At 39.2% G+C, this 13,615-nt stretch overlaps 1 long non-coding RNA gene and 1 pseudogene across 1 annotated transcript in view; both read left to right on the top strand.

Moving 5' to 3' along the window:
* Nucleotides 1–13,615, top strand: part of LOC150053261 (uncharacterized) — a 90,446-nt gene that overhangs the window by 9,443 nt on the left and 67,388 nt on the right. The window lies entirely within an intron of this gene.
* LOC150053262 (pseudouridylate synthase TRUB2, mitochondrial pseudogene) lies at nucleotides 10,304–11,303 on the top strand (annotated as a pseudogene).

Here is a 13,615-nt window from a genome sequence, read left to right as displayed (position 1 = left end):
ATACATATGTGCATATATATGTATATACATATATATACCAAAGTGAGTTGCAGATAAATTAAGTTTATTTAAGAAGCACTTTATTTAAAAAAATGTGGGGAAATACACATGACCAAATTTACTACCTTAACCATTTTTTTTTTTTTGCCTATCCCGGGGCTTGTACTCAGACCTGAGCACTGTCCTTGTGCTTTCTTTCTCAAGGCTAGAGCTCTACCACTTGAGCCACAGCACCACTTCTGAGTTTTTTTGTTTATGTGGTACCGAGGAATTGAACCCGGATCTTTGGGTATGCTAGGTAAGCACTCTACCACTAGGCAAAATTCCCAGCCCCATACTGTAACCATTTTGGGGGGGTGGTCTTGGGGTTTGAAGTCACCCTGGGCGCTGTCCCTGAGCCCTTCAACTCAAGGCTACCACCCTACCTTTGAGCCTCAGCACCACTCCCCATTTTCTAGAGGTTAATTGGAGATAAGAATCTCAGGTCCTTTTGTGCCCTGGCTGGCTTTGAACCTAGATCCTCAGATCTCAGCCTCCTGAGTAGCTAGGATTACAGGCGTGAGCCACTGTGCCCAGCACCTTAACCATTGTTTATTGAGGCAAGTTCTGTGGCATTAAACACATTTACATTGTTTTTCTTCCACAGTTCACCTTTTACATTCTAAATTACATTTTGTCAACTGTACAAACAACATAAAGTGTAGAAGATAGATGTGTTTAATGTAGTTGAACTTGGGGAAATTTTTCTAAACCCAACAGGATAAGGAGTATCAAAAGATATATATTAATACATTGATTGTTCAACCTCAGAGTCCATGGTATTTATGAATGCTTTTTTTTTTTTGTGGGTCGTAGGGCTTGAACTTGGCCTGGGCTGTCCATGAGCTCTTCAACTCAAGACTACCACCCTACCCTTGAGCTAAGCCCTACTTTCCATTTTCTTTTCTCTCTCTCTGGTTTTTCTTTTTGCCATGAGCTCAGGGCCTAAGCACTGTCCTTGGGCTTTCTTAAGGCTAGAGCTCTACCACTTGAGCCTCAGCACCACTTCTGGCTTTTTTCTATGTATGTGGTACCAAGGAATCAAACCCAGGTTTGCTAAGCAAACACTCTACCACTAGGCCAAACTCCGGGCCCTATTTATGAATAATTTTTTTCATTTGTTCATTTTCATGTGGCTAGGATTATCTTCAGCCTTCTGTTTACTTATTTGGTAAATGTTAGTTTAACACTTACTACTACCGGAGTATGGTCCAGAAGGTGGAAATAGAAATAGGAGACATTAATCTGGGTGTCTTATGGATCCCAACAAATAAAAGAAAAACAAACAAAACAAACTCCTAAGACTTAGCAATTGCAATTCAACTCATACAGAAGAGTATCAACACTTCACACTGGCAGCAAAACCAAGCTTTTACTTTTTAATAAAAGAAAACTAGAAAAAAACATATAAAAGGAAGGCAGAAGGGAAGATTTTGATAAAATTATTGTTTCCTCTTTTATATGCAATGAAATCGTCTTGACATAGTCTCCAAAAATATATCTTTAATAGTGAGTTGATATACTAAAATTGCAAACTAAGAAGATTAGTTTTCACCAAATGGATTTTATGGCCTGAGTAATAACATTGGTCTATTTATCTTTATTATTTCCACTGGAGTAAACAATCCACATGTCACTAATATATTTGGATTAAATATCTGTGCTTCATTTGTTTAGGAAAGGATTAGCAACAAAGTTAGATTTATGAGCCTTGGGGAGGAGTGTGCTTCGCTGAAATGCTTATCTTATTTTTATACTAGTATGTTTTATAAGCAGCCATGCTCTTAAGACCACAGAGAGGACCCAAGAGAGGTGGATATAACCAAGCCTCCGTTGCATAAGGGAATAATTGCTGGCTACCCAGAATAATAACTGTAATGTTTAAAAAGCAGTAAAGTATTGTCCAAGCTGAGGGTCATGCAGTACTATAGCAAGCAGGCAGTACTCTGGGTACCATATGACAGCCTGGTGCTGTTCCCTCCTAATTGTGTTGGACTGCTCCTTCCCCAGCCTCACATTGTTTTCCCTGGTTATGGGAACTCCAGGGGAATCTGCTGTAAATGTTCATGTTCTGTCCAGGACTAAGGCATGATTCTAAGAGTAGCCTTCCTCTTCTCTAGCATCTTGTCTCTGTCCTTAATTAAGGATACCGGTCAGGAACTATCCTGGTTCCTTCTCTCTGATTTCAGTAAACTAGATGTTTCCATAGAAAAATGTTATTTTCTAGAAAATGGATCAAGAATAAGTAAGGTAAGTTGTCATCATAGAAACATTTTAAATCAACAAAAATTACTTTCCAATAAAACACTTGTTTGGATTTTTAAATAATTCATGTACAACATAAATAACCAAAAATTATTTTAGAAGACAGTTTCTAAGTTTTTTTCAAGCCTGTATAAAATTACTGCTGAAACTTGACAAAGAAAAATAACACTTATAAATGTTTTCCGTACATGTATATAGGTAAAAGTGTATTCTCAATAATAAATTGAACCAGCTGTTATTTTAATAGCATTAATTAAACAAACTTATTAATGTTATTCATAAAATGCAGTATATAAAATTATTCCATGAACAAATACATTGTTTTATAACATCTAGACTATCTAGACTACACTCTTTTATATCAGTTAAACTAAAAAAGAAAAAGCTTACATGAGCATCACCCTAGGCGTCACTGAATTATTACTAACAATTCACCATCCATTTCAACAGAAATTCTTAACCCAGACTATAAGAAAACAAAATGTGTTTGTCTCAGCGTATCTGTTCACAGCATTGTTGTTAATAAAATGAAAGCAATATGATTGAAGTAAGAAATGTCAGGTACCTAATATCGGTCTAAAATGTTAGCAAATGAAAGGTTAGTTAAGAATTAAAAATGGAGATAAAAATACTAGTAGCTACTGACAACCTGATTATTTACCAATTAATTTGTTTTTTAAAAGGACATATATATTCAAAGTCAAGAATGAAGTATTTTTTTACACCTCCTGTTTTTTTCAAAAAGGGAAAATGAGTCTGTTCTACTCTCTAATTTCCTCCTTCCTTCCTTTGATGTTTTGAGTGCTGAAATGTTTGGGATTTTCACTTTTTTTGTATTATTTAACTTCTCCATCAAAAATAACTAGGGACAATTGTATTCAATTTTATGAATGCATTCTTTAGTTGTCTCAGGTGGTTTTGTTTGTTTTCAGTACTTTATGCCATTCTTCCCTTTTTCCCTCATTCAGTACTTGGGCTTGAACTCAGGGCCTCCTGCTTACTTGGCTGATGCTGTGTTACTTGAACCATGCTTCTAGCCTGGCTTTTGACTAGTTATTTTGGAGATGGATTCTCAAGGCCATTTTTAACTTGTTTCCGGGCTTGTTTCAAATAATGATCCTCTAAGTCTTGGGCTCCTGAGTACCTGGATAGACATGAGCCACTCACTGGTACCAGTCATCTTTTTTTTTTTTTGGTGGGTCATGGGGCTTGAACTTGGCCTGGGCCACTCTTGAGCCACAGCCCCACTTCCTGTTCTCTAGCGGTTAATTGGAGATAGGAGGATATGAGTCTCAGATCCTTTTGTGCCCTGGCTGGCTTTGAACGTTGATCCTCATATCTCAGCCTCCTGAGTAGCTAGGATTACATGCGTGAGCCACTGTGCCTGGCTCCAGACATCTTTTATTAAGTTTGAATTTTTAAATTTTTATGGGCAGCCAGGTAGATAAATTTAACCTTTGAGAAATAAGAAATATATGTAAGGCCACTTTTTTTCTTGCAAACTTGTTTCTTTGATATCCTTATTTTCTTTTTAAAGCCTGCTTAGATTCTTCTTTATTTTTTTTTCAGTCAACTTGTCTTCATTATTCATGCTGTTCTCTGTATAGCAACATTTGTATATAATCAACATTTGTTGATTCTGAACAGGTGAATAGATTAGTGGCATGCTGTTTGCTGCTAATACTAAGGATCTACTTATCATACATGACCATAGACTTAATGCAGACAGCATTGTGAGATTGACTCTAATCGTAGCTCCCTTAGTGGAGTTGTAAAGCACATGGAGTGTTGAGTCTAATTGCCTCTCCCTTGCTCTGACATCTTACCTGGCCTATTTATTTCATTAGTTTTATGAGAGAGGGATTTGATTTTTGTTGTTTGATTGTGTGTGTGTGTGTGTGTGTGTGTGTGTGTGTGTGTGTGCGTGTGCGTGTGCACGCCAGTGTGCCAGTCAGTTCTGGGGCTTGAAATCAGGGTCTGGACACTGTCTCTAAGCTTTCTGGCTCAAGGCTAGTGCTCTACCACACAAGTCACAGCTCCATTTTAGACATTTTTGGTGATTAATTAGAGATAAGAGTTTCATACACTTTTCTGCTAGGACTGGCTTTGTATTACAGTCCTCAGATCTCAGCCTCCTAAGTAGTTAGGATTACAGACCTGACGAGTCCTTGGTACCTGATTGTTAAAATTTTTTAGAAAGCAGGACCAGGAGTTTGGTCTATTGGTAGAGTGCTTACCTGGCATGCATGACCCCCAGGGTTTGATTCCTTGGTACCACATACACAGAAAAAACCAGAAGTGGTGCTGTGGCTCAACTGGTAGAGTATTAGCCTTGAGAAAGCTTAAGGACAGTGCATAGACCCTGAATTCAAGCCCCAAGACTGGCAAAAAAAAAAAAGGAAACAGACCAAGTGATCTGTCTGAAGAGTGTTAGGGCAGTTAATCTGGCATGACACTTCAGAGTAAAGTTCTTTTCATTCTGGTATGTAGGGATTCTCTCACAGAAAGCTCAGAGATACACTAGATGTGTATTACACACACACACACACACACAAACACACATATGCACATACATGCACACATGTACAATGGACTATAAGAAATCAAGCTACTGACTCTTGGCTAGTAGGCATTTGTGAATGCAGGAATATCATGGCCAGATTGTCTCTGTATTTCTTTTAATCAAAAGAAGCCAGGGAAGAGGGGAAGGGAAGAGGTGAGATTGATTGAAATATATTGGAATGTGTGAATATATGACAACGAAATCCCTTCTGTATGACTAATGTAAGCTAATAAAAGTAAATTACATGAAAATAAGCAATAATGAAATCCTTGATTTTAGGCCTTTACAATCTAATTTATAAAGTTTTGACAAGTATATGATTAAGCTTATGAACCAGTTATTATTTAGTATAGTTGCATAGATGTTAAGACTTCCAATTGTTAATTTCATGCCCATACTCAGGGCATTTAGTTAGTCCTTTATTCTTAAATATGAATAAGTAGTTACAAATCATCAGGCATTTAGAGATATCTACAGCATAACTAATGTTTCCATACTGGAAATCCCATTTCTTGGGAAACAGATAATTCTGGAAAAAGAAGACAAGTTAAACTATATCACACATAGTGGTCTCTTTTGAATCCAGGTCTAAAAACTAATTTTGAGTCCCCACAGTGAGTTTTAGGTCAAGTCTTTATTGGCCCAGTGGGCTTAGAGGAAATGAGGAATTATTCTATTAATATCTATAGTATAATTCACACTGCAAAATCCTATTGTACTCATGGATTGGCCACTTCAGAATAAATGTCATCACCCACAGAGTGTTCAAGGAAATGACAGGAAGATGACACATTTAATTCTATGAGAAACACCAGTGTTGGTGTAAGATATTATTCTTTTGGGAATACATAAGGCTCTACAGGCCCAAGATAGGGTTTAATGACAGGACACTTTCTTCATTGCTTTTGCATTATGTTATTCTAGGATATTTTCAGAACTATGTAAAAAAGTGTCAATTTGTATATATCCTCTTCCATTTTTTTTCCTGGAGTAATAAGACAGAATAAGGCCATGAGAAAATATTTGTCATAATAGTCTATATGCTTTTAAGAAATAATTAAAATGAGTGATGGACTTCTTTAATTTGTAATTTGAAATCCAGTCTTACTAAGTTTAAGATTTATAAAAATATGAACTTCTTGTGTGTATTTGCTGGGTCTGAGCTTGAACTCAGGACCTGGGTGTTGTTCCTGAGCTTTTTTTTCCCCTTCAAACCTAGTACTCTACCACCATGGCTTCACTTCTAGCTTGTTGATGGTTAAAGGGACATAATAGTCTCATGGGGTTTCCTGCCTGGGCTGTCTTTGAACCAAGATCCTCAGATCTCAGCCTCCTGCATAGCTAGGATTACAGGCATGAGCCACCAGCCCCTGGCTAAAATATGAACTTTTAATGGAAAAGCTGTTGTGTTACGTGGTCCTTATTAAGAAAGTTTCAACCTATGCCAAGGAGACCTAGTGTATCTCCTATTCCTTCTTGTAAAGGTTTCAGTGTATCTGCTTTTACCTCAAGGTCTTTGATCCATTTGGAGTTAATCCTAGTACAGGGTGACAAGGAACCAACTTTAGTTTTCTGCAGGTGCTTAACCAGTTCTGCCAGCACCACTTGTTGAAGAAGGCTGTCTTTCTTCCATTCTATTTTTTGGCTCCCTTATCAAAGATTAGGTGGCCATAGGTCTGTGGTTTAATATCTGCATCCTCAGTTCTATTCTATTGGTCTTCAGGCCTGTTCTTGTGCCAGTACCAAGGTATTTTGGTCACTATAGTTCTGTAATAGTCTAAAGTTTGGTATTGAATTCCTCCTGCGCTATTCTTTCTGCTAAGAAGTGTTTTTGCTATACGGGGTCTTTTATTATTCCATATGAAATTCTGGATTGCCCCTCCTATTTCTTTAAAGAATGCCATTGGGATATTGATGGGTATTGCGTTGAATTTGTAGATAGTCCTTGGCAAGATTGCCATTTTCACGATGTTAATTCTTTCAATCCAGGAGCAGGGCGGTTTTTCCATTTCCTCAGTTCTGCTTTGATTTCCTTTTCAGGGTTTTAAAGTTTTCATAAAAATGTCCTTTATGTTCTTAGTTAAATTAATTCCTAGGTACTTTATTTTCTTTGAGGCTATTGCAAAAGGAGTTGCTTTCCTGATTGTTGCCTCGTTCCTCTCATTGTTGGCGTATAGGAAGGCAGTTGATTTTTGAGGGTTAATTTTATAGCCTGCTGCCTTGCCAAAGTTTTGAATCAGCTCAAGGAGCTTGGGAGTGGAGTTTATAGGGTTCTTTAAATACAGAATCATGTCATTAGCAAAGAGGGAAAGTTTCACTTCCTCTTTCCCTATTTGGATCCCCTTTATGCTTGCTTCTTTCCTTATTGCTTTGGCTAGGAATTATAACACTATGTTAAAGAGTGGATAGAGTGGGCATCCTTTAAACAGAGGGTTTTTTTAAAGACTCAAGCCACATAAAGAGATTAGAGGATGGAAATTTTAAGGGAGAAAAAAGCAACTCCTTATTTTAGAGAAAGTTCTGAAATGTTCAAAGACTATATTGTTTTTTTCTGTCCTCACTTCAGCCCACAAGCCTTCCCTTGTGACACTTAGTATGAATCTGTTCCTTGAGAGCTACAGCAGGTAGAAACCCATAGACTAAAAGTAGGCTCTCAGAAAACTAACGTCTAAATGTTGCTATCAAATCAGATTTACATTTACTCTCTTAATCCAAAGTTAAGCCTAACCAAAAGAGCAAAAGGAGTTTTGTCGAAGTGCTAGATGAGAATAAAGTAGGAAAGCCAATGACAGTTTTGCACTCCAGAATAAAAATGATAGATGTGTAGTTGATTCAAAGAAAGGAAAGAACATAGTATGGTTGAAAGTAGGACAAACAGAAATAAAGAGGCAGAGATTGAGGGAAAAGTCTATAGGTAGCTGTGTTATTTGCAAGTCAGGGTAAGAGTAAGGTACTTATTACAAAACTTGGAACCTTTGCAACTCAGTAAAGCTCTTCAGTCTATAACAATGTATCACTTCAAGCTTGTTAGAAATGCAGCATCTCAGACTCTACCCATTATTTGAATCTGCATTTTAACAAAATTAACACATGATCTGAATGTACACTAAGCTTTGAGAAATGAGTATTCAAAATGGCCAAGGAGAGTGGGGATCTGGACAAGAAAGGGTAATGGGGACATAAGAATACGATCAAACTACATTGCACACATGTATGAAAATGTTAAAATGAAACACACTATACAATGTATAATATGCATATATAGAAAGAGAATGAGGCTGACAAGCAAGAAGGTCAGAAACCAGACTAATAGGAGTAACTTTTGGATTTAAACTGTTTCTTTTTTTTTCCTTTGCCAGTCCTGGGCTTGAACTTAGGGCCTGAGCATTGTCCTTGCACTTTCTCAAGGCTAGAGCTCTACCACTTGAACCTCAGCACCACTTCTGGCTTTTCTCTATGTATGTGTTACCGAGGAATCGAACCCGGGTCTTCGTGCATGCTAGGCAAGCACTCTACTACTAGGCCAAACTCCCAGCCCCTAACACGTTTCTTAATACTTCATTTCTACTGATTAAATTCATCTTCCCCAACTAAAATGACCAAATATGCAGAACAGGAAGAAAAATGCACATTTTTTCTTTTACTTTTTTTTTTTGGTAGGTCATGGGGCTTGAACTAGGCCTGGATGCTGTCCCTGATCTCTTCAGCTCAAGGCTACCATCCTACCCTGGAGCCAAGCCCCCCTTCCCGTTTTTCTAGAAGTGAATTGGGGATCCGAGTCTCAGGTTCTTTTGTGCTGGCTTTGAATCTTGATCCTCAGATCTCAACCTCCTGAGAGCTAGGATTACAGGCATGAGCCACAAGTTGCAACTCAAAATAAATGATGCTTAATAATGTCAGGGTCATGTGGGACTCTCCTACAACTTTATTCTCTAGAACTTCCAGGCTATGTCTTGCACAACGGAAGCTCTGTAAGCCTGAATAGGGATTCATATATAACTCACAGTCAATTCATCTATGTATAAACTGCCATGATCACCAAACTGTTCCATGATTGGCCAATTTTTTTGGATCTGCAGCTCCATTTCATCCACTATTCCACCCCTTCCCACTTGCCAACTACACATTTTTCTCATCTCATCACCTGTGCACCTTCATTTTTCACTATCAGAAAAGGATGTTGAATATTGAAAGTGAAAGTTAAAAATACAAAGTGTTTTTAGACTGGAGTTGGAGATACCATATTTCAGTTGAATTTAAGGTGTGTATAGATATAGCCCTGTATGTGCATATATGGATGGATGAATGGAGGGATGTGTGCACCTACATATTTTCTTCTATTTTTAGTTTTGTCTCCTAGGGAGCCTAAAAGCAGTGGACTTGGTAGCAAAGAGCATACTTAATGTCCAAATCTTTTTTTTTCCCTGAAGTACTCTTTCTTCAATAAGACTTTAGGACTTAGAAAAAAAGTCTTATTTCAGAACTAGTGAAAGAAAAGTAGAAGATTAAAAAAAGAAAAGTAGAAGATGAGTTTAGATTTTCTTGATTTTGTCATAAAGCAAAAAAGTGGTTAAAAGAAAAAAAGGATACTGGTCAACAGATACCAGTATTTGGAAAATGGGCAATTGAATAATCTGAGCATCAGAAAATGACATTGGATTATAACTTGGCTAAAACAAGGATCAGTGAATACATAATAAAATAAATGGATAAAGAAATAAATGTGGGAGAAGTTCTTTCTTACAATATAATGCCAACTAATAAACATAGAAGAAACTTTATAAAATTAGTCATTATGAAGAAATATAGTAGTTAGGTGAGAATCAATAGAGTATAAAATGAGGTAAAGGTTTGACATGGAATATTATATTCATATAATCATGTAGGTTCTCTTATTACAAAATGAAGACTAGATAAATTCATAGAAACTTGGCACTCTCCTCAACTGACTAATGAAAATCAATCTCACAAGAAATGGCATATTTTGACATTGTGTTTTTGATATCCTCTGAGCAAACAGCATACATGTTTGGCATTGTGCATGATGCCAATATGTAGAACTTGAATTTAATATTAAGGAACCACAAGTAAATTTAAACTGAGTTCAATCATGGGCGTTTTGTGAAATTTGAACAGGGTTTGTGGGAATTACACAATCTCAGTGTTAATTTTTTCTTGGGGCTTGAATTCATGCCCTGGGCATTGTCCTTGGGCTTTTTCGAGGCTAGTGCTTTACCACTTGAGCCATAGCACCATTTCTGCCTTTTTCTGTATATGTGGTACTGAGGAATCAAATTCAGGGCTTTGTTAGTGGTAGGCAAGCCATCTACCACTAGGCCATGCTCCTGGCCCAAGTATCCTTTTCTTTAAAAAATAAGGGCTTGGCACTTCCGTGGTGAGACCCTTTTCCTGCACTCCGGGACTGCGGCTTCGGATATGGGGTCCGCCAGCCTGGCGCGACTCCATGGGCTTTTCGTGATATATAAGCCTCCGGGACTAAATGGCTGCTCCTGAGAAATACTATAGAACTGCAGCTTCTTAAGGGTCTCAATGCTGGGAAACTTCCTGCTCCTGAACAGCGTGTTCGCTTTTTGCTGGGCACTGTGGAAGACAGTGAAGAGAAACAACTGACTCTCGCAGCCACCAGTGTGCCCTCTCTCACCAACCACAGGCTGGTAGGTGGACCAGAATTCCTCCAACTGAAGGTTGGCGTGGGACCCCGGCCGGATACCCAGTCTTCTGGAGTGTTTGTGCGCGGCGTGGGATATGGATGCAAACTCCTCACAGACATGTATGATGCTCACCTTACCAAGGATTTTACAGTGCCAGGCCTTCTGGGAAAAGCCACAGATGATTTCTGTGAGGATGGGCGTCTGGTGGAGAAGACAACATACGACCACGTGACTAGAGAGAAGCTGGACCGGATCCTGTCTTGTGATCCAAGGCTCCCATCAGAAGTCCCTGGTGATGTATGCTAACTTAGACCTGCAGTCCCAGGAAGCTTATGAGATGGCTGTGAGAGGCGTGACCCGGCCCATGAGCAAGTCTCCCATGCTGATCACTGGCATCCGGTGGCTGAAGTTTGCGCCTTCAGAGTTCCTCTTAGACATGCAGTGTATGCATGAGACACAGCAGCAGTTGGGAAAGATAGTGCATGAAATTGGCCTGGAGCTAAAGACCACAGCTGTCTGCACACAAGTGCGGCGCACTTGTGATGGCTTCTTCACCCTGGATGATGCTCTCCTGAGGACCCAGTGGAACTTACAGAACACCAAAGATGCCATCAGAGCTGCAGCTCCTCTCGTGGCAGAACAGTTAGAGAAGAACTTAAGGCCAACATTAGGTACCCAGCAACTCCCCACTCCTGACCAGCCTGAGAGCTGGGCTTAAGAGCCCAGGCTCCACCCTGGGGCTAGAGAGCTATTCATGTCACTGAAAACAAGGCATGTGGCTCAAGTGGTAGAGCTCCAAATGTGAGAAAACCAGGTGAGAGCATGAGGCCCTGAGTTCAAGCCCAGTACTGGCACAAAAAAGAAAGAATGAATAAATGAATGTATGAAAAGCCAAGTAATTGGTAGAACAGTAAGCTTATGAAGAGAGAGGCTCAGTGCTCCTAAGCCATAACTGATGACTGTATACAAAGTACCAGTAAGAGAAGCTCTTCTTTGTAAGGCACAAAACTGAGGCTGAGCCAGCCATGGTTGTATAGGCCTATAATCCAGCTATTTGGGATGCTGAGATTTAGAGGATTATGGTTCAAAGCCAGCCTCAGCATTTCAGCAAAAAGGTTGGACTAGAGGTATGGTTCAAGTGGTAGAGAGCCTGCAATGAGCAAAAAAAAAAAAAGTGAGACCATAAGGCCCTGAGTATAAACCTTATTACTGGCCAACAAAATAAATCAAACGACTGGGTGAGTGGCTCACATAGTAGGAATGATTGTCTAGCAAGCTCAAGCACAAAATCAAACTCTAGTACCTGAAAAACCAAATAGACAAATACATGAAAAGGCAGAGGTCTTTCTGGAATGGAATAATTAATTAAAAGTTAATATCCAAGCCAGTGGTGGCTCACACCTGTAATCCTAGCTACTCAGGAAGCAGAGATCTGAGGATCAAGGTTCAAAGCAAAAGGACCTGAGACTCTTATCTCCAATTAACCTCTAGAAAATGGGAGGTGGGGTTTGGCTCTATGGTTGGGTGGTAGCCTTGAGCTGGAGAGCTCAGGGGACACCGCCCGGGCCCAGGGGTAGGGTGGTAGCCTTAAGCTGAAGAGCTCAGGGACAGCACCCAGCCCTTGGGTTCAAGCCACAAGACCCACCAAAAAAAAAAAAAAAAGTTAATATCCAGGCCAAGCGCTGGTGGCTCAAATCTATACCTCTAGTTATTCAGAAAGCTAAAGATCTGAAGATCTTGGTTCAAAGCTTGGGAAGAAAAATCCACAAGACTACCTCTAACTAGCTGCTCAGAAAATCCAGAAGTAGCACTGTGTATCAAGTGCTCAAGCATTAGCTTTGAGCAAAAAGAAGCTCAGGGACAGCACCAGACCCTGAGTTTAAGCCCTACCACTAACACATACCCAAAGTTAATATCCAGGCTGAGTTCCAGTGACTCCTGCCTATAATCCTAACTACTCAGGAGGCTGACACAAGTATTGGCGATGAGGACGGAATTGGGTACTCTGTAGTGTTGAGGAATGTGAAGATGTATCTTGGTAGTATGGATTAGAATTTAATACTCCTGCCTGTTGCTGGTGGCTCATACTAGCTACTTAGTAGGCTGAGATCTGGAGGATCTAAGTTTAAAGCTGGAGAGAATAGTTCACTAGATTGTTGAAAAAATGTTGAACTGGAGCAAGGTTCAAGTGATAGAGCACTAGCTGTGAGCAAATCCAGGCAAATACTCTAAAAGCACCAAGTTCAAGTACTGGTATTGGGGGGGGAAAGTTAAAAAACCAGAATTTAATACTTCTGCCTTGCGACTTTTAAGTCAGCAGTGTCCTTTTGGGACTGTCTTCTTCTAGCTTGGTTGGAGACAATCACCACATACAGCTGTCCATGTTTTCTGTGTCACAGCCAGAAATGTAGGGAATGTGACTTCTCAATAAATATATGACACACACACACACACACAAAAGGAAGGTCTTCATGCCTGCAACTTCGTTCTCTACTGGCTTTGAAAAACATCAAGATTAAGTCATTTAGCTCATGTAAAGCACTTAGCACCCAGTATACCGTGTGTGTGTGTGTGTGTGTGTGTGTGTGTGTGTGTGTGTGAGAGAGAGAGAGAGAGAGAGAGAGAGAGAGAGAGAGAGAGAGAGAGAGAGAGAGAGAGCGTGCGCAATAATAAAGTGTCAATTGAGGAACCTGGCTGAAGGCATATTGGAGTTCTTTTTACTGTTCTAACTTTTCTATAACTTTGAAATTATTTAATAGATATTTTGTCACTATTTCTCTATGTTTACATATTTGTAAATATGTATTGAATGAAGTAGTAAAACATGATGATTAAGCTTTGGGGTGCTTGAGTCAAAACTGTATGGTTTTATGGCTTATCTGTACCTTTGTGTGTTTTCTCCCTTACGGTGTGATTTATTTATTTATTTATTTTTTAAAATTTTTAAAAAAATTTTTTTGCCAGTCCGGGCTTTAGCTCAGGGCCTGAGTACTGTCCTTGGATTTTCTCAAGCCTAGAGCTCTGCCACTTGAGCCTCAGCACCACTTCCAGCTTTTTTTTTTCTATGTATGTGGTA

The sequence above is a fragment of the Megascapheus bottae genome, chromosome 16, assembly GCF_031878675.1.
Source record: "Megascapheus bottae isolate mThoBot1 chromosome 16, mThoBot2.hap1, whole genome shotgun sequence".
In the NCBI taxonomy this organism is placed as follows: domain Eukaryota; kingdom Metazoa; phylum Chordata; class Mammalia; order Rodentia; family Geomyidae; genus Megascapheus; species Megascapheus bottae.
Note: the sequence above shows the minus strand (reverse complement) of the source record. Positions and strands in the feature narration are given on the sequence as shown.